Genomic DNA, 26,992 nt, shown 5'->3' with positions numbered 1-26,992 from the left:
GGTGATATTATGCATCCTTAATTTCTCAATCAGGGAAAAGTAACTCTATTTTATTAAAAGGTGTACTGTAGACCTTCACTGATACGTTATCAGAATAAAAAAATTCTATTCCTAGTTTGCTGAGATTTATTTTAGTCATGCGTGAGTGTTGACTTTTTTTTGAATGTGTATTCTACATCTGTTGAGATGATCATGTGTTCTTTTTTCTTTTGTTAACAGAATGAATTACACTGATCACAGGTTATAGATTTTCACCATCAGTTTGTAATATTTTCAAACATGTGTTATACCTTCCTCTTTGACACATTTATTTGTATTTACACAGATGTACTTGTATTACTTTGACTGAGTTTGTCTTATTTGTCTACCATCTTATTTGTACTTCCCCCACCCTCTGGCTTCCCATATATATTTTCCCTCTTTTCTGCTCTTTTTAATTTTTTTGTATTGAATTTTTTTGTACTTACTTTTTAATTCAAGTCACCTGAAAGTTGAACACTATGATTCTATTTAAAAAATATTTACTGTAGAAATTTTTAAATGCTTTCTTTGTTCTCAATAATTGAAGTTAATCAGCATCTATCTTCTCATTTCCAAGTAATACAAAGATTTTAACAAATTGATTCTCATCATCTCCCCTCCTGTGTATTAATTTTAGTTTGAAAACTTTTGAAACTCAAAAGAAATTATTATTTTTCCTGTCAATCACCATTTATGCTTTATATTCATCATTTTATTTGCTTAGTCCTTCTTGCAATCTAGTCTTCCCATGAGATGAATTTTCTTCTGCTTATAATCATCTCTGTAATATTTATTAATGAGAGTCAGTATAGTAAACGCAATTTTTGTTTGAAACAATAATTTTTGTCAACTTGTCATAAAATTATATGCAAAAAAGAAAAAAAAATGTGGTTAGTAAAACAACATTGTGCACTATGTTTTTATGTCTTTGTGCCCTGAGGGAAGAAGAAAACAACTCCAAGATGCAAGGAAAATAAATGTTTTGGCAAAAAGAGAATTAAAAATGATATAAAGACCATTCTCTTTCCACCTCCAATCTATGAGAAAGGTGGGCATTATAATATGTCTACATATAAGTAAGCTTCCCTCAGAACCCAAAAGGCAAGGTGGCGATGCAACAAAGGTTTTTCTGGAATTTTTGATAGAGAAAAGTTAGAAGAAATAAAGATTGTGAGTGTCTGCTGAGTGCAAAAAGATGCATATTACCAGAATGATATGATAAACTTCATCTGAGGGAACAAATGGCCGAATCTCATTGGATCCACAGAACTGGGGAGAGTAAATTAGGAAGATGATGTGCTATTTGGCCTGCCAGTATTTAACTCAGAGAGTTAACTCACTTGTCTATTGCTGAAGGGGTTTGCCTATTAAGACAGATAGACTCATAGAAATATCTCATCATTGTAAAGATGGGAAATATTGGCAAAAAAATTTACTCTGTGTTAAATAATGGAGTCAAATTTGCTGAGAAACAAATGGATTTGAGTAGGAACCCTGTTTCGAATTAATGGAAACCCTTGCCATCAGTAAAGCTAAGGTTTAGATTCAGAAATTACATTGTTTTAGAAAAAAATTGATTTCTGAACAGTTGAATTATATTAATTGCTATAACTATAAAATCAAACTTCATACACCTTCAACCTTTTTGTTCGTTTGTCACATTAGCTATCTGCACTGATATCACCACATGAGATCAGAAGTTAACTGCAACTTAGAGTTCTAGGAGTCACTAAGCTGAAAAAAATCTGCACTTTCATATGACATTGCAACACAAAGTGTGTGTTCTGAGGAGAACAGACATAGATCTATTCAACTTAAATTGTTCTATGCAAAGTAAAAGTTACTTTCGAGAGAGAAAACTTCCTCAGATGGTTTGTTGTTTAGTAAAAATAATATTTTTTAAAAAGGAAGATTATTTAAAACCAGAAATAATAACAAAAAAAGAAAACCTGCACCCTAGTGTTCCAAAAACATATACCATAAATTGCTTATTTATCGTGAACCATGCAGTGATACCAAGGGTAGTAAAAACTACCAAATGTCTCAAAACATTGCTAAAAGTCGCAGAGTTGGGTGTAATTAAACTAAGTCATGTGCTGTGAAAATGAGATGGTACAAATATCTGTCTGTCAGTTTTTTCCAGCTGATTTTTAAGAGGAGCTCTATTCAAATACTTTGTAATTCAGTTAAGAAAAAAATAAGTAGATATGGGTCTAACCAAATAGGAAAAGAGGATGAAACCAGAGTACTTTTATAAATATTTTTTTATGTTCTAAGGACAATAAAAGGATATACTATATGGGCACTTACAGTGAAACACTGTATGTCTGTGTGATGTATCAACATCCTGGTGGTTAAATGGGATTCAGAACGATTTTTTTTTTTTTTTAGATAATAATTAACTTAATTTCTTTTGGAGTAGTCTTAGGTCACAGCAAAATTGAGCCAAAAGTACAGAGTCTTCCAACATACCCCAGGGGTCCCAAGCATATACAGCTTTTCTTACTGATACCCAGCACTAAGGTGCTACATTTGTTACAATCAATGAACCTACACTGACACATTATCACCCAACATTCACAGTTTGATTAGGGTTCACTCTTGGTGTTTTACTTCCATGGGTTTCCACAAAGTTATAGTGAACATGTATCTACCATTGTTGTATCATACTGAATAGTTTTACTGCTTAAAAGTTCTCTGTATTCCTTCCCTACTTCCAATTAACCTCTAGCAACCACTGATCTTTTCATTGTAGCCATACTTTTGCTTTTTCCAGAATCCCATACTTAGAATCATATAGTATGTAGTTATTTTTCAGATTGGCTTTTTTCACTTAATAACAAGCATTTAAGCTTTCTCCATGTCTTTTCATGGCTTGATAGCTTCCATCTTTTCAGTGCTGAGTAATATTTCATTGTCTGGATATACCAACTTTATCCAGTTACCTACCGAAGGACATCGTGGTTGCTTCTAAGTCTTGACAATTATGAATAAAGTTTCTGTAAGCACTCATGTTCAGGTTTTTGGATGGACATCAATTTCAGTTCACTTGGGTAAAGTCCAAGAGTATAATTGTTAGATCATGTGGTAAGCACATATTTACTTATCTAGAAACTGACAAATTGTCTTATAAAGTGACTGTGCCAATTTGCATACCTACCAAAAATTCAGCGGGGAATGACACTTCCTGTTGCTCCACATCCTGCCAGGATTTGGCATCATTTTAGTTGCATATTTTGACTATTCTGATAGGTGTGTAGTAGTAGTTGTTATTTTATTCATTTATTCATTTACTTATTCATTTATTTATTTAAATTTGGAATTGCGTAATAAGATGTTGATCACATTTTATATGCTTATTTATCATTTGTATATCCTCTTTGATGAGATGTCTATTAAGGTTTTTTACCCATTTTTTAATTAAGTTGTTCATTTTCTTATTTTTAAGAGCTCTTTGTATATTTTATAGTAGTGCTTTATTAGATATGTCATTTGCTGATATTTTCTCCAATTATGACACTTATCTTTTCATTCTCTTGACATTGTCTCTTGCAGAACAGTTTAATTTTATTGAAGTCCAGCTTATTAATTAATTAACTAATTAATTTTGTAGTTGGAGCCTTTTATTTTGCGTCTATAAGAACATCACCAAATCCATGGTCCTTTAGGTTTTCTCCTTTGTTATCTTATAGGAGTTTTATAGTCATGTATTTTACATATAAGTCTATGATTCATTTTGAGTTTATTTTTGTGAGGTATAAGATCTGTGTCTAGATTCATTTTTTTGCATGTGGATGTCCAGTTGTTCCAGCACCATTTGTGGAAGAGTCTATCCTTGCTCCATTGTATTATAGCCTTTGCCCCTTTGTCAAAGATCTGTTATCTGTCTTTCTGGGCTGTCTATCTGTCTATTTCTGGGCTCTTTATTACATGTCATTGATTTGTTCTTTTGCCAATATCACAGTGTCTTGATTACTGTAACTGTATAGTAATTCTTGAAATAATGTCAGTCCTCTGACTTTGTACTTCTCTTTCACAATTGAGTTGGCTAAACTGGGTCTTTTTCCTCTCCATTTCAACTTTAGAATTAATGATATACAGCAAATACTCAGGAACTGGGAAGATAATTACAGATGACTCCAAGATTCTATTGGGTCCACTATGAAGCAAAGTTTGATCAAAACACCTTGTAATTAGCTAGTTTTCTTCCATAGTATTATAGTAAAATCATAGATGCTTTATCATCATTAAAAGCTTAGCTTTCTATTTCATTCCTGAGCTCATATCTATGCTGTTACTAGATATATAATTTTCAATGGTAAACTCTCTGTGCCATAATGTTCTTATGTATAAAATGAGAAAAGGGGTGCCTGGGTGGCTCAGTCGTTAAGCGTCTGCCTTCGGCCCAGGGCGTGATCCCAGAGTCCTGGGATCAAGTCCCACATCAGGCTCCTCTGCTGGGAGCCTGCTTCTTCCTCTCCCACTCCCCCTGCTTGTGTTCCCTCTCTTGCTGGCTGCCTCTCTGTCAAATAAATAAATAAAATCTTAAAAAAAAAAAAAAGAGAAAAACAGTATCTATACAATAAGAGTATAGTAAGGATTAAATGAATTATAAACTATAGCATTTATGATAGTTTCTGGGTCTGTTAGCACTTGCTAGTACTTGTCTCAAGGGGCCTACTGTTTGTATTGTGGTAAGTTCCTATTGTTCCTGTCGTATTTATTATAGTGGTAAGTCAGGGATGTATGCCTATCCCTCTGTATTTGTGTTTTCTAGTCCACTAGTAGAGACAACTTTTATTCACTCTCCATGTTTTTTCCTATTGGACCCCAAAAATCCATTCCCAAATCACAGGTAAAATGTATTTAAAGATATAAATCAATTCAGGCTACATGTATTACCTCTTCAGAGGGCCCTTCTTTAACTTCTCGAAGTTAACCAACATTCTACCACTACTATTAATGAAATTAGGAACTGACTTCCTTGTTCATCCATCAAGTTTAATACAAAGCCTGACACATGGTATATAACATATAAATATTCATTAAATAAAATAATATAAATAAGAATGATTCCCTGCGAGCTAATAATTTTATTCTAAGAAATTCCATATAAGAGTATCATTTTTTTTTTCAGCTAAATGGTCATGACCTAGGATTGCTGTTTAGCTCTACCTAATCAAACCATGGACAAATTTTAACTTTCAGATACTTCTCTAGTAGGGAACAAAAAATAGATGGAGGAACAAATAGAAATGAGCCAGACAATACAAAATTATTTTTCCCAAGTTTATATTCCTATCTTACTTCTATGATCCTCACTGAGAATATAGGTTATAATTAATTACCTAAGAAGTTTTAGTTTTCTTTTAAAATTGATGTGTATAGCCAGATCTATAAAATCAGAATTTTCATAAGTACAGCCTATCGCCTATGTTTTCACAGTGTTCTACAGACTATCCTGCTTTACATTCTGCTGGTAAATAGGGCAGCATTGGGTCCAAATAATAGTCGGCCTTTAGAACAAGATGTAAAACCACAGCCTGCTATTTATGTTAATCCACTGAATATGAAATATCTGTTGAGACTTCCCAAAGCAATCAATTCAAAATGATCTATACTTCCCAATGGAAGTATCAAATCAGACTGAATTAGATGAGTTAGAAGTGCTGTGCAAAAGCCATTATTTATCTCCGGAGTGAAGCAAGGCAACAAATAGTGCGCGCCTTATCCCATCTATCACACACACTGTTTTGAAGAGGTGGTAAGAAAACTGTGGATTAATAATATATTTCTCTCCCCGAATTTTGGGAAACTTTTTAACTTATCAAATTAAAAATATCCAAAAAGACTAATATGTTTCAACCTGGAAGCAGATAGATATAAAAGAACTTGTGTCTTTTTATACCACTGGTTTTGGTCGACTGTATAACCACTCAAGAATATCAAAATTTGTTTCCTTAATGATGTTTGAGGACTTATAGTAAGAATAACATTATTATGATAAACCCATAAGAAAAAATGCTTGATTGTGTGCTGCCCAAAACCACTGTAAGCATTGACATTGATAAGTCCATAGTCAGACTCATGGATGTTCTGTATCATCCATTTGGTAACGCTAACTAATATGATCTCAGTGTGATGTCTGATGACCCAGTTGTTCCATATGGAGACGTGGTTGAAAGGAATGGTTCAAGATGTAGGGTATTAAGGGATATATTTAAATGAATTCATTTATTTGATCAATATTTATTGAGTGCCTTTTCCAGGCATTATCTGAGGATATATCAGGGAACAACACAAGAACAGCAAAACCAAAAATATCTCTTCTCAATTGGAGGAAGACAGACTAAACCAAATAAATAAGTAAATCATGTAGTAAGTTACAAAGTGATAAAGTGCTTTGAGGAAAAAACAAACAAACAAACAAACAAATGAAGGAAGGGAATATGGAGTGTGCTGGAGAGAGTGGTTATAATTCTAAGTATGGCAGTCAAATCAGGTCTCAGTGAGAGCATTACATTTGAGTAAACAATTGAAGAATTTTAGGAAGTGAGCCAGCCTGATTGCATAAGAAAACTTTAGAGAAAGGAAGTAAGGTAAAGGCCTTGAGGTCTTTGGAGAGCTCAGAGATAGCAAGGAGGCTGAGTAGAATCAGCAAAGGCTAAGGACTAGGGGGTAAAGTTAGAAAATTAAGAGAGGGCTAAATTTTATAGGACCTTTTATGACATGTGGTGCCATGGAAGGAGCTGAAGTTGAAAATAAAGTGACATCATATGAGTAAATGTTAATAGGATCACTGTGGCTGCTATGACAAGAATGCAGAGTAAGACTGCAAGAGTAGAGGGGGCACCTGGGTGGCTCAGTGGGTCAGGTGTCTGCCTTTGGGTCAGGTCAGGATCCCAGGGTTCTGGGATTGAGCCCTGCACTGGGCTCCACACTCAGTGGGGAGTCTGCGTCTCCTTCTCCCTCTCCTCCTCCCCTCTGCTCATGCTCACGCTCTCAGGCACGCTCTCTCTCTCTTCAAATAAATACATAAAATCTTGAGAAAAAAAAAAGATTGCAAGAATAGAAGCAGGAAAATTAGATAGGAGGCCCTTATAGTCTGTTGGCTAGAAGAAAATGGTGTCTTGAACTAGGGTGATAGTGATAGAGAAGCGGCTGGTGACAGATTTGAGATTTAATTGGAAGGATTTCCTGAATAATTGAATACATTTAAATATATAAATATATGGGGTGCCTGGGTAGTTCAGTCGTTAAGTGTCTGCCTTTGTCTCAGGGCATGATCCCAGCGTTCTGGGATCGAGCCCCACATTAGGCTTCTCTGCTGGGAGCCTGCTTCTTCCCCTCCCACTCCTCCTGCTTGTGTTCTCTCTCTCTCTGGCTGTCTCTCTCTGTCAAATAAATAAATCTTTAAAAAAAAAAATATATATATATATATATATATATATATAAACATAAAGAATAAAAGTTCCTCAATCTTGAGGACATTAACTGAGATTGGGAAACTGAGTTAGGAACAGGTTTGAATGAAAAGGATCAGGTTTGGGCTATGTTATTTTGCGATGCCTTTTAGCCAATCAATTTAATTTACAAAGGTAAAAGGGGACATTGGTAGAATTCTGTTGGACAAGGTGTAGAGAACAGGAGAACAAGACAACAAGTAATGAATTTGGAGGATGCGATAGATGGTATAATGGAGATTTACCCTAAATGCTAAGGAAACATAAAAAGAGTGTTTTTCTTCCTGGGTGGTATGAAATATTTTAGATAACGCATGCTAAACCTGATCATGAAAAAATATTTCACATATTTACAAAGAAAGCAATAGCAATGCAGTTATACCATCAAACTGCGTTTCTTTCTTGTTGGGTTTGTAAAACCAACCACATTAGTCAAATTTTGTCCAAAAATCATGTACTGGTAAAGTTCTATGCACAGGTTTTCTTTATCCTCACAGGGTTCTGATTGTAGGGTTACAGCTATTTTTTTCTTAATCACAATAGGTTTACCATTTGGCAATATTAATTAATGTTTTTGTACACTCATTCTTCTCTTCTGTCATCTCTCAAGTCAACTTACAGTAATTATTGTGTTTGTATAGAGTGTGTGTGTGTGTACATATATACATATATATATCCAAACAACCAGTCTTTGCAAATAATTAAACAAAGCATGCTCTATATTTTATGTTAAAGTGCAGATATTCTGTCTTAAGAGAACACTCTGTTTCAAATTTTGAATACAAACACACTTGTAAATAATTTGAACCTTTCACTTGCTATTTAATAGGATGTATTCTGCTTATAACTTTGTATGTATTTATTTCCTTTATTTCAAGGGTAAAACAAACATTACTAGGCAAGTTATCTCAGCAATACTTCCTTTCTCATTCAAATCTTATTCACAAACTGTATTCACCTAGTAAAGGTGACTTAATGATTATTAATATATTTTAACAAAATAATTGTGCAAGCGTAGTGAAAGCAGTTCTTTAACATATGCCTTTTTTCCCATACTACAAAGGTATAAAGAAAGATGTGATTAATACCATAAGTTGGATCTATGCTTTCCTGTTGAAGTAATATTATTAATATGAGGATTGGTTTAATTCTCATGTAAATAACCACCTAAAATTATTTACCTATATTTTTAGATTAATAAACCCACTTCACTTATATAAATTTATAAATATGCCAGGAGTTATATAAATAGACAAATATAGCTTCACTTTTTTAAAGTATTGCTTTTTCTTCTGGGTCTTTAAATTCTGTTTAGTTTAGCAAACATTTTGAGTACTGATTTCAAATATATATGTACATCAATTTAACTGTGCCTAATTACTGAAATAATGCACATTAGTGATTGACTCCTTTACTTCTTTAATTAGTGATGTGACACAAATGTAATTTAATTTGAAGTTGCATTAGCAGAGGGATACCTTTATAACCCTTTAATTTTTGGGCAGGTCAGCCACTCTACTGCAAGCTCAATGTTTACATATTTGATATGTTCCCATCTCTTTTATTTATTTTTTTTAACAATTTGGAAAGGAAGCATCGAATGTGGCCAGATTTTTTAATAAAACTTAAAGGAAACAAAGGAAGAAATGTTTTAAGCCTCTAACTCAGGCTTGGTACATAGTAGATGGCCATTAAATACTTGCTAAATAAATGTATTGGCATTTACATTTTTTTCTTTTAAAAAGGATGCTTTTTAAAGCATTCCTTTGGGTATCCTCACCTGCAGAGTTCAGGTCAAAACACTGTGTTAAGGAGACTAAGTCCTCAAAAAATTAAATCTGTCAAAATATACTATGTAATAGAGTTGAAGCTGATTCCCAGGGAACACTGTGCCATTCCTTCTATAGCACCGTGTTCCTTATGACACATGACACATGACACCCACATCTTGACAGCCAAATTAAATTAGACCTTTAACATCTGATTGAAGAAAGGATAAGGTAAGTATCCACTCCACATCAGCTTCCTACACAAAACTTTTATTTTTTAAAATTTTATTTATTTTTTATTTTTTTAAGATATTATTTATTTGTCAGAGAGAGAGAGAGAGTAGGAGCAGGGGAGAGAGGCAGAGGGAGAAGCAGGCTCCCTGCTGAGCAAGCAGCCTGATGTGGGACCCTGGGATCATGACCTGAGCCAAAGGCAAATGCTTACCGACTGAGCCACCCAGGCGTCCCAACACATAAAACTTTTTTGTTTTAAGATTTTATTTATTTATGTGACAGAGAGACAGCCAGCGAGAGAGGGAACACAGCAGGGGAGTGGGAGAGGAAGGAGCAGGCTCCCAGTGGAGGAGCCCGATGTGGGACTCGATCCCGGAACACCGGGATCATGCCTTGAGCTGAAGGCAGACGCTTAACGACTGCGCTACCCAGGTGCCCCAGCCAACACATAAAACTTTTATTAAATTAGTTATCCACTTCTATATCAGCAACACACACACACATCTTTTCGGGCCAAGATTATTATACTCACGATGGTTAACTGTCTAAGGACCATTGCAGTGATTGACAAGAAATTCTCACAATTCCCACACAATATCGTTTTTTCCATCAGTTTGGGGGAGGGGGAAATCTTCAATGCCTATGGGATCAGAAATTTTATAAATAAAAGAGATGTGTTCAGTCATAACAGGAATTGAGAGACAATAGATTAATTAATGTAAAAAATGAATTAAATTATTAACTACCTAGGATGAGTAAGACAAAATTTTAGGAGGGGTCACTGTTTTTTAGAGCAAGAAATTTGAGTTCACTGTGTTTTCCTAATTCCAAATACTAGCATTATCTGTTCAGATACATCTCCTTTTATTAAAGAAAAAACTCTTCTTAGGCTCATATATTCTTATCAGGGCTCACAGTGTCAGATAGTCTTAGTTTCTTATACATACAGGTCAATCACAATTAAGTGTTTCAATTTCACTCCAATTGAACTATGACAGAATTACTGTTCAATTCATTATTCAGATAACCATCAACTTTTTGCTATTGTAGTTATCACAATAAAATTTCTAACTAAATGAAAATGACTCATGCATTCATTAATTTGAAAATTATTATTAATTGCAGTCCACATCACACCAGTTCAGCTGACGATCAGACTTGTTCTACTTTTAGCCAGGCCTGACAACTGCAGAATTGTATAATTTCTTTAAAACAGTACTTACTGAGTAACTGCCAAGTTGTTTGATAGATTTTGGGCATCCACAGACATATAGTCATGGACCCTAACATCATGAGTGTAAACTGTTAAGGGAAAGGGAACATCTACCAGTTAACCTCACTACAGTCTGTATATTAACTGTTTAAAAAGCTGCAGGGAATGATTTATAAGTGCATACAGGGATGGCTAAACCAGAGTGCAGATGCTTGTATTGTGCAGTAGGAAGAGTGCTTGGTGGAAGTGGAAAAATTATTGACTCTGAAGTTCACAGGTCACAATATTTTATATTAATTCTGTATATGTATATCATTTTTTGAATAAAATAGTAAAATATAAGAGTTAATTCTGCAAAGTTGTTTTGACAATTAAGGAATTGTTATGTGACAAGAGCCTTGTGAGACAGCATGGGGTTGTAAGTGGGATTTGAAATTTGCTGCCAAATGTATTTAAGTTTGATAGCCATATGTCTAATTTGGCAAAATCAAGAAGTCACTCAAAGCCTCCATATTTCCATCTAAATATTTGAATATTTGTATGTGTACACATGTATGTTATACACACATATAAATGTGTATATGAAGAGAAACATTAAATTATTTGTGTTAAGTGTCCATCACATAGAAGGCACTAAAGAAATAAACAAATATGAATGGCCCTCTTTTTATAAACTGTGAAATTTGTCCATAATTTCTTTTTACTTTCACCACATCTGTGATGTGCCTAACTGCTATTTTGTGTTACTTCTATCCATTTAGTTGCTCTCTTAATTCACTTATCACTTCTGTTTTCTTGAACTCTTAAAAGAGACAGATATAAAGAAAAGGCATCTAACGCACACATTCCAGAAAAAATTCCAAGGAAAACTACTACTTTTTTTTTTTTTTTAAGATTTTATTTCTTTGAGAGAGAGAGAGAGCACGAGTGGGTGGGAGGGGCAGAGGCAGACTCTCTGCTGAGCAGGGTGCCCACTGCAGAGCTTGATTCCTGGACCCAGGGATCATGACCTGAGCCAAAGGCAGACACTTAACCGACTGAGCCACCCAGTCATCCTGGGAAAATACTTTTTCTAACCCCCTTGTCCAATAATTTCCTATATAGGAACTAAATCCCTAAGAACAGTTTCCTGATTCATACAAAAGCTCATGAAATCATCATAGCTTACAAAGATATTTCCCCAGCTGAGTGTTTAAAGTATGTAAAATGGATGATATGGGAAGGTATAACTGTAAATCATTAACAGTCAGACTAGAGAGATGTTAATAGATTTTCCCTCTGCATAAATTTAGTCCTGGCTTAATGTCAGGAGATTTTGTTTGTTTTTTTGCCCTTGTTTTTATTAATCAGCATATCAAACTTAATGTTTTGATAAACTTTTCAATGATAAAATAAGGTAAAATAATTCTTATAACTGAATATCGTTTAAATGTAGTGATCCATAACCAACTGTTATACAAAATTATATGACTTTAATAAACAGATATTTTCCCTAACCATAAAGCTTTATTTAGTTTTGGGTTGCTATATATTTATCTTTTTTGATACTAACACTTAACATATCATGGATTATAGATACATTTATGATACATAATATATACAATTATATACATAATACCCTATAAGTTAAAATTATTTCAATTTGTTATATAGAATCAGGTAATTTTCTCTTTTCATGATGGAATTCCATATGTACTCTAATACCATCACTAAAGTTATCTCTACGACGTGGGTGAGGAAAAGTGGGGACAATATCTACACTGTATCCAGACTTGGTTTTAAAAAAAGAGACAACTCACAATTCAATTTTCCTTCCAACACAGCTGTTAGCTTTCTGGCTGGTCCTGTAGCATAAATCAGAAAGAACCCAAATACTCTTTTAAGCTATAGTGCGAATATATTGACTGTAATTGATGAGTGGCTGACGGAGCATATATATCTCCAAAAGCAATTTAAGTGTTGTTTCAGATTTCTTGGAATCCCTTTGAGCACAAAATTATTTTCTGGATAATTTGAAAATTACCTTTGAAGTAAATGATGCAATCGAAAACAGTTACAAAAATAATAGCTTATAAATGAGCTTCCTCAGTGCAAGTATTTGGACAATATTTTTGAAATGCATGATGTTATATTTTATATCCTCTGCTCATTTAATCTTTATAGGCTCACAGTATGAGAATGAATATGCATGCCAGTCCATCTACCTATTATCTGTATCTGTCTATATATAATCTCTCTGTATTTATATATGCATAAATACATACAAGCATATGTATTAGAAGAGAAAAACTAAATATATGTGGCCTGTACATAGACATATAGACACATGTACACACACACACACAAAGCAAAAACAAGAGCAAGAGAGAAGAAGTTTAGAGTATCATATTTGAGAAAGAATATAAATATAAGAAACTGAAATATGCCCAGTGGCACAATGTCATCAAAGCCAGTGAATATGAAGACCCATGAACCAACAGTTGCCATACATATTATAGGTAATAAACATAGTGAGAATATATGTACTTCCATATATTTTTTCTGGAATTTTCTTAAATATGTTGTAATTACAATGTACAATGATTGTTTCACTGCCCTTTACTTTGCAAAATATTGTTTATTTGGTTTTAACTAAAGGAGTTTCAAATTTTACATGTAGGTAAAATGTAGATAGCAAAGCTTTATATGCTTACTTGTTGGCTTTTGATAGTACCTACAGTTCATTTATATTTCACATCTGCATCTGTTTCTCTCAGGATTTGTATTTTGGCTTTACTGTGAATCTTTTCTCTACATTCCAAATTCTGTCTTGTTATGTAGTTTCAAAATTTTGAAGTAGATTTAAAGTTATAAAATTAGATAATGCTATTAATATACTGAAATATGAATTTCTAAAACAATGATTTTTCATTGGACACAATTAGTGGATATGAACTAAATGTATCACAAGACTGATGAGTATCTATCTTTGTAATTTTGCGGTATAATTAACGTAAGATCAGTATCTCATATGAACTGGCTTGACTTGTCCTACATTCAATAGCTCATTGATAGCCTGATGTCAGTGTATTACAGTAGTCATTGTAGAGTTCATATGTATTGTATATTAAGATTAAAGATTAAACTTGTGAAATAACCATATGCTCTTAGATCTGTTAGACTAACATTTGTTTAAAAGAGTAATTTTAGAGAGAAGTAAAATCACTGTTAATTAGAAATTCTGCAGAAAGTGTCCTTAGAATAATTATTTATTTAGGTTTAATTAAATTTCATCAAGTGATGCTTATTGATAATTTACTTCAATGATGAGACTACTAATATATTTTTCTGTCACAATTATAAGATGTTATCAAGAGAAAACTAATAATATAAAATGTTGATTTACATATTATCTGAAACTATATGACACTATAATAAGAAGTCTCTCTCTCCGGAAAGAAGTAAGAAATATCTCTAAGAATGCATAAACATAAACATGTAAAATTGGAAATGCCCTTAGTTAAAACCAAATAAACAATATTTTGCAAAGTAAAGGGCAGTGAAACAATCAACTTTCTCAACTTATGCATTTCATTTGAATAAACACAGCTGAAGACTGAGTTGCTTCATGTGCCAACTACATGTTGGGATTGCTAACTTTCACTGTACGCTATGATGCAAAGTCATACTTTCCTATCAAGTGCTTCTATAGAACTGTAGGTTTTCTTATTAAAGTTTAATCTTATTAGCATTGGTTTATTACTTCAGGCTCTAAAATTTGGGGCCCAAATTCTGCCATCCAATGTTCCTGACATTTTATCTCCAAATTTGGGCCTTATTAAATTTGGTTTGCCAAATAAACTATTGAGACTTTGGGGGTCACTTCAGGATGGGAGAGCACCACATCCATGAGTGGGCAGAAGTGTGATTATATTGGAGGTGTGCCTTATTGAGCACAAGCCAGAAGGATAGAGGTGTGTGGTGGTGGTAGTGATGATGATATTACTGGAAGCTAATTCTCTATGGGTCTCTTGTGTTTCTACTTGTCTTATGACAGCTTTTTTCCCCAGATTATTTTTTCAAGGATTTTTGTATAGTAAACAGCCCTGGAAGATGGAGAGTGTGTCTCTCTCCTGGGCAAATATAGATTGATTAGCTGTCCAGAATAAGGATAATGTTCCCCTAATGGGGCAAATGCTGAGCAGATTTGCTAGTAGCTTCCTTAGAAATTTGAACCTTTCTTAAACTAGGGTTTTTCAGTTGTAATACAAACCTAATGATTTTACAGCATCCATCTCACACACCTTTGCTTCACCAGGAGAGTTCGTGGAAACATGAAGTTCTGTCTGCCTGCTTGCCTAAGAGTCCTTTGCCTCTAACACAGGAGTCTCATGCCTTCTGGCAACATCTTTGAAGTTTTGTCAAGCAAACTGGTTAGTTGTAAGTAGGATAATATATTAGACAACTCAGTTATTGACAGTGGTAGTTATGGACATAATCTAGCATATTACCCTCTTCAATCCATAAAGGAAACCAACCAACTTCAAAAATGCAGTGTTGGGCATATCCACCCAGATTAAGCTTATTTTTGAAGAGTTATCTGGCCATCTCCATGTTGAAAGTTCTTTCCCCAATCAAAAAAAGGTTTTTTTCCCATTGCGTATTCCATTGAATAACACTTCAGTAGATCCTTAGTGCACGGTGAGACAGTCAACACCTTGTCAACACTTTTTCTGACTAGAGTAGAGAACATTCTCTAATGTCCACTTGGATATTTTAATAGGAATGTGACCACTAACTGGAGAAGTTAAGAGAATGATGTCATGTAAAGTAGACATTACCAATTGGTGTACTCTGAGTTCTGAAGAGATGCTCTGAAACCTGTATTTTTTCCAGCAACTTTCTATAATATATTCCATGTTTTTACTCAAGTTTGTTTGGATGTTTTCACAAATTGTAACCCAGAAAATATTTATAAAGTATAAAAATGCATTGATATTCAGGCTCTGTGGGGGGAAATTGGCAGAGGATTCCTTTCTACATCTTTCATATTGATCATTCAGGCCAACACAGCTAGGGAGTAGCTCTTCTTAGGTTATTAACAAAGACAATGCATTGAGATATGGAAATACGAAACATAGTATTACTGTTTGTTTCCAAGTAATTTTTGTGTACTATTGTATGCTGATCTATTGTTGATTTTTTCTTACATATTCAGGATGTGTCTACTGAAAAGCATAGGCTAAAGAATTATATGCTCTGATAAAGCAACATTCTCAGCTATGTTCTTGAATTTGGGATTGTTATTCACTAAATTAATAGATTAATATATTTTAAATACATTTACCATTTGGAACGTACAAATAATTGAACATGACATAGTTTAGGTGATTCTATGGGAAATATTAAATTCTATTCAAAATACAGAAACAGATTGAAGAATGGAAGAAAATGTGAACTAGGAGGAAAAGAAGAAAAGAGTAAAAGGAGGGCTAAGAAGAGGGGGAAGGGAAAGTGCAAGATAAAGAAAAGGAAAAGGAGGAGGAAGAGAGTTAAGATTTTGTAAAAAGGCAGATTAACTATTACTAGTTAAAACAACAAAAAAACTAGTTAAATTACTACTACTATTAATTAACTATTACTAGTTAAAACAACAAAAAAAAACCAACAAAAACATATTTAAATAATAGGAGTGAATCTAGGAGATCTTTGAAAGCTTGTGGTTTTAGCAATATGTACATGTTCAAATATATATTCAAGAATATGAATATTCAGTATATATTTGTATATACATGTATACACACACACATATACACACAGAGATGTTACATCAAGGTCACACATCAAGAAAAAAACATATACTAAGTCATTTAAGAATCAGCATAGATTTTACCTATTCTCACAACTTCCTTGAAATTCTGGCATATATAAGGTTATCTCCTCTTTTATCTTTTATGTGCCTCACATATGTTACTGTTATTTGTCTTTCCAATGGCTCTACTTGAGTATCTGTCTCCTTGGTTAGAGGGTAAGCTAGATGGAATCTTTCTCAATCTGAATCATCAGCATGTAAGCATCATGCCTAGGTTATAGTAGTGACTCAACAAATATTTGTGGAATTAATCACATAAATGCCTTCACAAATAATTTCGAGTCTCTTCTGTGTGCTTACTAATGTGTTAGATATTGAGCAGTTAGTGGTCAAAAAGATAGAATACCTTTACTTCTGTAGTTTCCTGTCTAAAAAGAAGACAGGCAAATAGTAACCATGCAATGTGTTGAGGAGCACAATAGGGTAAAATGTGAATTGCTTTGGGAGCACATAACAAGGTGTTTTATTCTGTGGTTATCTTGATTAAATGACAATAAGTTAAAACTTGAAAAATAAGGAAGAGCTAGGCACTATTTGGTTAAATAGCATTCCAAAAATCAGACTTCAGTTTCCCTCAAAAGTCTTGCCTTTAAATTCTGTAGATGTACACAGAAAATAATATTATAAACCTTGTACTAAAGGACCCTTGTATAAATCTGATTTGTAGTACCTCAAGAAATTTAAAATTACATCTTTCCTTTAATGTCACCTCTATGTTACACTTCCGATGTTTACTTAAAGTAAGGTACATAGGCATTAAATTAAATGTATCTTCAAAACCTTGGATTTCAATATTGTTGAATTAGTGCTATGGTATTTACAGTCACTCTTGATGACTTCCTATTTCATTATCCAAATTCAACTCATTTGTAATTCTTGCTGACTTTATCTTCAAAATATTCCCAGAATCTTGTCACTTGTCACCAAATCTACTGGCACAACCTCAGTCCATCCACTGTTGTCACTGTGTGGATTAATGATGGCTGTTCCCAAATGGTTTCTAGGTTTCTGGCCCTAACCCTTTACAGTCATTTCTCAATGAAGCAATCAGAGGAGTTTTTAAAAATGGAGAAGATCACTTCAATTCTTAGATCTTCAGCTTCCAAAGTTTTCCTTTCCCACTTAAAGCCGAAGCCAAAGCACTTCTTTCTAGTGTACTAGATCCCACACTACATTTAGACTACTTCTAGACTCCTACTACTCTTAAATTATTCCTACAACTCCACTACATCTTCTATTTTATTTCTAGTTTGCTCTGCTTTAGCCACAGTAACCCGCTTGCTGTTATTCCAACACATGAAACATGTTTGCACTACCAGAATCTTTGTATGTTTCTAATAACCTGTTTTTAATGCTCTTAACCCAGATTTCCATCAGTTTCACTCAATCACTTCCTTAAGATTTGGATTCCAGTGAACTTCAATGAGGTCATTACTGACATTATTATTATTTTTTTAAGATGTTATTTTTATTTATTTGAGAGAGAGAGAGAATGTGAGCATGAGGCAGGGACGGGCAGAGGGAGAAGAAGACTCCCCACTGAGCAGGGAGCCTGATGCAGGGCTTGATCCCAGGACCCAGGGATCATGATCTGAGTCGAAAGCAGACACTTAACCAACTGAGCCACCCAGATGCCCCTTCACGGACATGCTCTATGTAAAATTTCAACCCTTATCTTCACCTTCACTCCAACAATCCTTATTTCCTTTCTGCTTACTTCCTTTATGTACATATCACCATACGAAATACTATATTTTTACATGCACGCATACACACATGCCCTTCCTCTAGTTCAAAAGTTGTGACCTGTCGAGGCAACAGATTAATTCAATTTTTTTCTGCACTGTATTAGTACCACGAACAGTATCTGGCACATAATAAGGAACAAATAAAAGACAATTGAAAGAGTGAATATTCATTGAGAACTTGAAATATAAATGATATCATTTTCCAGGTCACTTTTTCAAATTAGACAATAGTATCTACGTCCTTAAGTTGAAAACATGTAGCCATGTTCTGAGATCGGGAAAAAAAAAAAATATATATATATATACACACACACACACACACACACACACACACACACATATATATATATATATATAGTTAAAAATAAATAGGAGATTTCTATGTATTTTCTATCTATAATTTACTCATTCATCACATACTCTTGCTAGACAACTTGTTCTGGGAACACATGACAGAAATTAAACAAATATAAATAGGAAATAATATGTGTCCTTACTTTAGAAGAATTTAGATCTCAATTTTAGATATAAATCATTAAATTAAAAATCAGAAATGCAGTACAGTCTACTAGAATTATTTTGGAAGGCATAGATGGAATACAAAATAAAAATATAGACAATATTATTTACTAAATCTTGAAGGATATAAGTAGAAGTTTCCCACATCAACAAGAAAGACAGGCAGAGAAAGATCTAAGTTCTGAAAAACAAAGAAAAGAGGAAAACTACTTTGATATGAATACGATACATGTGGGATCAGAAGATGTAGTGTGCTAAGTATGAAATGATGTATGAAGTGAAATATTTCAAGGAGTGTTTTAAATTCATTAAATGGGGGTCTTTTCATTTTGTCTCATTTCTCAAGACTCACCTCATAAAGTTATAATTTTAAAGATTTGGATAAGAAACTTATATTGGGATCCTCTCAATTTTTAGCTTTTGAATATTTTTCTGGAGAAAATAGTATTAGAAATTACAAGGCATGAAAGATCCTTGTTTGGTTTAACTTCGACTATGTCTGTTGTACACAGTTCACATGCAGGAGTTTTGTCCATTCATTCATTTAATCTATATTTTTTGAGTTCATTATGAACACTGTATTAAGAACTAGTATAGGTAAGTGAATCTGTACTCTTAACACAAATAGCATTTTATAGAAGAATTAGACAACATAACCAATACTGCCCATTTATGATATATAAAAGGAAAAGGACTAAGACATATTGAGATTTTTATATATGCTAGTAACAGATTGTGTATTTTGCATGATTCAGTAATATTGCATAGAATATACTGGGCAACTCTTTGGCAAAGGCATTACTTTTATTTCCATTTATCACAATGAAAACAATGTCATGGAAGTTTTGCAGTCTATCTCTTTGTTTTTATATATCTGATTTGCTTTCTACTAAATTATTTTGTTCTTTGTCATGGATTTAAAATGTAAGAAGTTATTAGCAAGATTTTAGTATATAAAATTAGTACAATACAGATGTAGTTAATGTCCTTTACAACATTAAAGCTTAGCGGGAAAACATATGTAAGTTTTATAAAATACAAAGAGTAAATTTTAAAAATAGCAAAGAGAAAAACCACCTATCTCTGCTCTTATATCATGGAAAGATGCCCGCAAGGGACCAGTCTTGTGCTGAGCTCTAAAAGATGAATAGATGTTGCAATTCCAAGCAAAGAGAAGAGAAAGCAGAGGAAACAGAGGTTAAAGAACATGAACACTTGGAAACACATGGCATTTAGACATTGATGGGAGATAAGGTACAATTGAGGGCATGGTGGGAGTAAGGCAGAGGAGAGGTCTGGGACCATAATTGCAGCTCCATGACTAATAAAATGAATACTGTTTCAAAAGAAAGGAACAGTTGTTATTGAAATATCTCGGCGGGGGGGGGGGGGGCTGGTTAATATTGCCAGAAGTTATTAGAGAGGGAACCTTGAAGTAGTCTAGAGGAGAATTTCAATTTTTTTGATCCCTGGCAATTCTTTATGTTCTGTAAGGGGTGAGAAGGGGAGATCTTCCATGTTTGTTGGGTTTTCCTGCTAGAAGGGAAATGAGATTGAAAGGAAAGGATGGGAAAAAATGTAGTGTTAAAAATTTTCTCATAGGGGTACCCGAGTGCCTCAAGTCAGTTAAGCACCCGACTCTTGACTTCAGCTCAGGTCATAATCTTAGGGTGGTGCGATCGAGCCTACATAGGGCTCCACTGGGCATGGAGCCTCTCTCTCCCTTTCTAAAAAAAAAGTTATAAAAAAAACCAAAATATAGGATTTTGGTTATTGATCTCCTTTATTGATTGAAAAATATATTAAAATCATTGGAGAGGGTTGCTAGGTTTAAGTATATTAATTTCCTCTACTATATTCAAATCCCCCCAAGTCACGTTAATGCATATTTGAGACTGGTTGCCAGTTACATTCTACCACATTTTGAATTATGTAGTGTAAATTTGTATAAAAATGTGTTAAAACATTCTCATCTTTACTTCATTAAAATACTTGTGAAGAGGTTACAGCCCAGTCCATTTTCACATTAATTTGCATGCCAATGTTTTACATGGGATAGAGCATATTTTGATTTTGCATTAGTTGGAATAATTTTTTAGTATTGCATATTCTAGATGAATAAATGTACCCTTGTTGATTCTTTTAATATCAAAGAATATAAAAACACATTATATACTTTAGCATATTTATTGATTCGATAAAACATTCATAAAGTATGTTTTAAATTCAAGTTGTTCTATAACCTTAATTAAAATAATCAAATTATATTTTAAACTATTTAATGCTCTCAATTTCCTAATAGAAAACGTATCAGTTCATGGAATGGCAAGAATATTTCACAAGGAAGGTTTTCCTGCAATTTTTCAACATTTCCTTTTTCCAATTCTAGGGAAATTACAGGGTGTATTTGAATATCTTCAATATACTTCTTTTTCCTATGTTTTCTCAAATGGCTTCATACAAAATTAAATATGATATAGAAACACATCCTAGAACCAAATGATCCCATCCAGCCTGTCAAAAAATAATTTGAAAACCAAAAGTCATTGTTATGTTGTAAATATAAGGAAAAAAATGGTACTAAGATTTGTAGGCAAAAGAGAAGAAAAATATTAAGCCATGTGCACTATTATGAAATGAAGCAAACCATTAAGGAAAATAAAGATGATTGGGGCTTTTTTTCCCTTTTTGTTTTAATTAGGGAGCTTTAAAATATACTTGGATATGGGTCAGTATGTATTTCTTATTGTTCTGTAGCTGAAATGGAAATGATATAAAAACTATAGTTATCTATAAGGCAACTTCATTTTTGCCAAACATCCCACTGAATTGTTAAGGTTATTGACTTCTTTAACACAGGAGGTTCAAAAATTTCCCATCCTTTCAGACAGTCCAGAAAGGTTGCTATTTACATTATAGTACATGGTCAAAGAATCTCACATACCTAGCATTTCATGGCTTGAATGAATATTATTTTTTAAAAAAGTATTTCTTGATCCATGTACTATGATGAGATTGGAGGCTAGGATTTAATTAAATTTAATAGCTCCTTTGGCCTATTGGCATACAAAATAATTTCTAGTAACATTAATATAACATATTAATAATCCTAATCAATTTATCCTATCAGGAGTATTTCTGCAGTAGACAAACCCTATGCTACTCCTCTTAGGATACCTACTTCATAGGATTCATGTTTGCACAATTTCCTCCATTTGAGGGTTGACAGTACCTGTGATGTGCTTGTCACCAATAGAATATGGCAAAGGTAATGTACTATCTCACCCTGTAATTATGTTACATAAGCTTCTGTCCTGCTAACAGACTCACTCAAGATACCTTTCTCTGTCTTTAGAGAAGTAAGTGGCCATGTTGGGAGGCTCATAGGGCAAGTGACAGTGATCTCTAGGAACTGACAGTGGCCTCTAGCTGACAGTCAGCAAAAAGTTGGTATCCTCAGTGCTAGAACCACAGGGTAATGAATTCTGTCCACAAAAGTGAGTGAACTTGAAAATGGATTCTTCAGATGAGAATAGAATCCAGTCGCCACATTGATTATTGCCATAATCACAGAATTCACTCTAGCTGAGCCTGGCTCCTAATCTACAAAAATTATAATAAATATCTGTTCTTTTAAGATACTAAAGTTTTGTAATTTGTTACATGGTAAAGGAAAACTAATATAACCTCCAAATTTTTTGAAAAGGAGGGCACACAGTGACAATTGCATGCACAATTCTAGTGGTACATGTGAATACTGCAACAGAGAAAAGAGCAAAGTCAGAATTTGGGAGGCTTCAGTGTTTACCATAATGTATCTTTCAAAATATGAGACTTATTTTATCTCTGAAATTCAATTTTCTGTGTTTTTTATTGAGATATAGTTGACATATAACATATATTAGTTTCAGATTTACAGCAGAATGACCCGATATACGTAAATGTGGCAAAATGATCACCACAATAAGTCTAGTTAACATCCATCTCCACACACAGTTATAATTTTTGAATTACAGAATTTTGAATACACTGTAGTTGCTGTGCTGTATGTTACATCCCCAGGACTTATTCATTTTGTAATGAAGAAGTTTGTACTTTTGTCTGACTTCACCTACACCACCCACCCCCTGCCCCCACCTCTGGCAACCATCAACCTGTTTTCTGTATCTATAATTTTTCTTTCTTTCTTTTTTTTTTTTAAGATGATACATATAAGTGAGATGATGTGGTATTTGTCTTTCTCTGTGTGACTTATTTCACAAAGCATGATGCCCTGAAGTTCAACCCAAGTTGTCACAAACGGCAAGATTTCCTTGTTGTGGTGGTGGTTGTTGTTATGGTTGAATAATATTCATTGTGTGTGTGTGTGTGTGTGTGTGTGTGTGTGTGAACGTATATATGTATATATACATACACACACTACATTTTCTTTATTCACTTATGGGTCCATGGGTACTTAGGTTGTTTCCATGTCTTGGCTTTTGTAAGTAATGCTGCAATGAGCATAAAGGTGCAGATACCTTTTTGAAGTAGTGTTTTCATTTCCTTCAGATAAATACCCAAAATTGGAATTGCTGGATCATACAGTAGTCAATTTTTAATTTTTGAGGGATCTCCACACATTTTGCATAGTGGCTGCACCAATTTATATCCCCATCAACAGTGCTTAAGGGTTCCCTTTTCTCCTTATCCTTACCAAAACTTTTTATCTATCTTTTTGATAATAGCCATTCTAACGGGTATGAGGTGACAATTAATTATGATTTTGGCTTGCATTTCCCTGATGATTAGTAATGTTGAACATCTTTGCATATACCTATTGTTCAGCTGTGTATTCTTTGGATAAATGTCTGTTCGGCTCCCCTGACCCTTTTTTAATTGGATTGTTTGGTTTTTTTGCTACTGAATTGTGAGTTCTTTGTATATTTGAAATATTAATTCCTTATCAGATACATTTTTTGCATATATTTTTCTCTCATTCCATAGGTTGCCTTTTTCCATTGTTGATGGTTTCCTTTGCCAAATGGATGCTTTTTAGTTTGATGTCATACATTTGTTTATTTTGGCTTTTGTTTCCCTGCTGTTGGTGGCAGATAAAAAGAAAAAATCATTGCCAAAACTTATGTCAAAGACCTTAATGCCTATTTTCTTCTAGGATTTTTATGGTTTCATGTCTTATGGTTAAGTTAATTTTGTGTATGGTATAAGATAATGGTCCAGTTTCACCCTTTTGCATGTAGCTGTCCAGATTTTCCAGCACTATTTATTGACGAGACTGTCCTTTCTCCATTGTATATTCTTGGCTCCTTTGTTGTAAATTAATTGACCATCTATATATGGGTTTATTTCTGGTTCTCTATTCTGTTTCATTGATCTGTGTTTTTATGTCAATACCACACTGTTTTTATTACTATAGCTCTGAAAGATAGATTGAAATCAGGAAGTGTGTTGCTTCCAGCTTTGTTTGTCTTTCCCAAGATTGCTTTGGCTCCTTGGGTCTTGGGTACTTCCATACAAATTTTAGAATTGCTTGTTCTATTTCTGTGAAAAAATGCCCTTAGAACTTTCATAGTTGTGGGGCACCTGGGTGGCTCAGTTGGTTAAGCATCTGCCTTCAGCTCAGGTCATGATCCCAGGGTCCTGGGATTGAGCCCCCGTGTCATTGGGCTCCCTGCTTAGCAGGGAGTCTGCTTGTCCCTGTCCTACTGCCCCTCCCCCCACTCATGCTCTCTCTCCCTCTCTCTCTCTGCCAAATAAATAAATCTTTTAAAAAATAAATAAAATAAAATAATAAATTAAAAATAATTTTCATAGTTGTCAAATGGAGATAAAAATACATTTTCTATCTGATTATCAGGATTGTTTTAAATATAAAACTATATAAGTAAATATTGTGGAATTGCAATGTATATGATTTTTAACTATTTGAAAAAAGTTTCTCTTTTATATGCATCTTCACAAGATAACTCCATTGCAATGTTGTGGTTATACAGAGAATAGAGCTTTGTTTCACCCATTTTTAGCAGCTTCAGTGTTCTCTAGTTAACAGTTTTTCTTTTATATTATTTTATTTTGCTGACTCTCAAAATTCTTCAAAGTTCTTTGTTATCACTGATGTGAATCCTCACATTAGTAATAAGAAATATTTTCAACTTAAGAAAAATCTGTAATTTTGTTAATTTTTGAATCAGTGTCTTAGAAATGGACTCTAGGCTATATTAAGTGGTGTAATCTGCTAAACCCCTTATGAGTAAAATTGCCTCCTTTGCTATGAAGAAGGTTTGAAAAGAAAACTCCAGGTTTATGGTAGGAAGGCAGTTTGTTTTTGTTTTTGTTTTTTTTAAGATTTTATTTATTTAGTTGACAGAGATAGAGACAGCCAGCGAGAGAGGGAACACAAGCGGGGGGGGGGGGGGGGCAGGGGAGAGGAAGAAGCAGGCTCATAGCAGAGGAGCCTGATGTGGGGCTCGATCCCACAGGGCCGGGATCACGCCCTGAGCCGAAGGCAGATGCTTAACGACTGCGCCACCCAGGCACCCCAGGAACGCAGTTTTAACCAAGTGTTGAAGAGAAAGGAAACTTAGGCATGTAGAGTGATGGTATAAAATCAGTCAATTAATCTTTTAATATGTAATGCTTGAAATGAATACACTGAGACTTCCATCTCAACAATCATGAAAATGTGGGATTTAATGGTCTGAAGTTCTTCTTAAAAGTATCTCAGATGGAGGGAATCTAAAAGCTAACCAGCAGGCCCCCTACTCTGTGGCCATTACACTTGCCATTTATTGCTGCTGTTGAAAGCAGACAGGCCCCATAGCTCTGTGATGTTCCTGGCCCTGCTGTAGTGACTGTGGAACTTCAGAGGAGTCTAGCCTTTCTGTGTCTATGCTATAAACTTTTCCTATAATGCTCTTCTATATCATGCATTCCTATTTTACCTGCAGGAGGTAAGAATTTAATTATATTTAATAGCTCAAGCTTTTCAAAAACTTTCGTTAGTGTGCTCTGAATGCCATTATCTCACTTAAGAATGACAATGGCATTTATATAGTGCCTGTATGATACATATTCATGTTACCGTTTTTTATAACTTTATTTCCTTTATTACAGTATTAGGGGCCATGAGGCCCAAAGTTAATTTAATCCCTTAGATGTGAACAAAATATTCATTAAATAATCTATATATGTCTTTTTATGAGTTGATGCATGAATAATCTCTGTGATAATAGGTATAAAAACAATTTTCCATTGCAAACACTCACAGATTGTCCTTTGGATTGAAGCACTAACTATCTGAGGACAGTTTAGCGTGCTACTGAAATGGTTCTATTGGAAAAGCATTACAAAGATACTATATGCCAGTTCTGCTTTCTGTCATCTCAAAGTAGTTTAAAGAAATACTGTTCTCCTCTGATATTCCGAATTTAATTAACATGAACAGATTATAGTAAATTACAGAGCTGTCTCCTTTCAGTTACTCTTGCCATTTCAAAATAGCTCAGCCTCTAAGGTAGAGAAATGTATCTTTTGGCAAAGAAAGTTCAAGTGTTATGTTTTATAGCCAAAAACATGAATGAAAGTTGATATGAGATCTAAAGAAATTGGAGCAGGCCTACATGAGAAGAAAAAGAATTAAGCTTTACTTGAAATGTATAATGGAGAATAAATAAACAGAAGTGAATTTATTTAAGAATAAGAAAGAAAAAGCTTGGAGAGTGATCATTAGTTTGAGGTTATATGAAAAAGGTCTTGTACAGTAACAGTGAATAGTTTTTCTCTCTATTCACTGAACAGAGGACAAGAGGGAATAGGCTTAAATTGTAGAAAAAAGTAAGCACTCCCTGACTGTGAGTGTCCTAAGCCACTAGAATGTGTTATACGGGGTGGTTACAACGCTTTCCTCACTAAAAGTGTATGAAAAAAATCCTTTATAAAAATCATCCTCCAATAATTGAGGTACTATCCAAGTTAAAGTCAGGGAAAGAAATTTGTGGTAACATATGGCCCCTTTCAATCCAGTCCCAAGAGTGAATTTATAAATTGAAAAAATATTTCAATCATGTTCCAGTGCCAACATTCATTTTACAGAGAAATTTTACTATCTTTGAGCTCATATTTGTTTAAATTTGACTTTTAAAGATTCTTGGAGGTCTCAGTTAAAGGTCTGTTTT

At 33.9% G+C, this 26,992-nt stretch overlaps 1 long non-coding RNA gene across 3 annotated transcripts in view; it reads right to left on the bottom strand.

Annotated features, from left to right (window-relative positions):
- The window catches only part of LOC123000730 (uncharacterized), an 84,415-nt gene that overhangs the window by 43,649 nt on the left and 13,774 nt on the right, over positions 1-26,992 (bottom strand). For all 3 annotated transcript variants that reach the window (XR_008957928.1, XR_008957929.1, XR_006408919.3), the window contains exon 3: positions 10,020-10,127. This is a non-coding gene — a long non-coding RNA (uncharacterized LOC123000730). The remainder of the gene's footprint in view (positions 1-10,019; positions 10,128-26,992) is intronic.

The sequence above is a fragment of the Ursus arctos genome, unplaced genomic scaffold (genome assembly GCF_023065955.2).
Source record: "Ursus arctos isolate Adak ecotype North America unplaced genomic scaffold, UrsArc2.0 scaffold_10, whole genome shotgun sequence".
Taxonomy (NCBI): domain Eukaryota; kingdom Metazoa; phylum Chordata; class Mammalia; order Carnivora; family Ursidae; genus Ursus; species Ursus arctos.
This window is presented reverse-complemented; position numbering and strand designations above follow the sequence as displayed.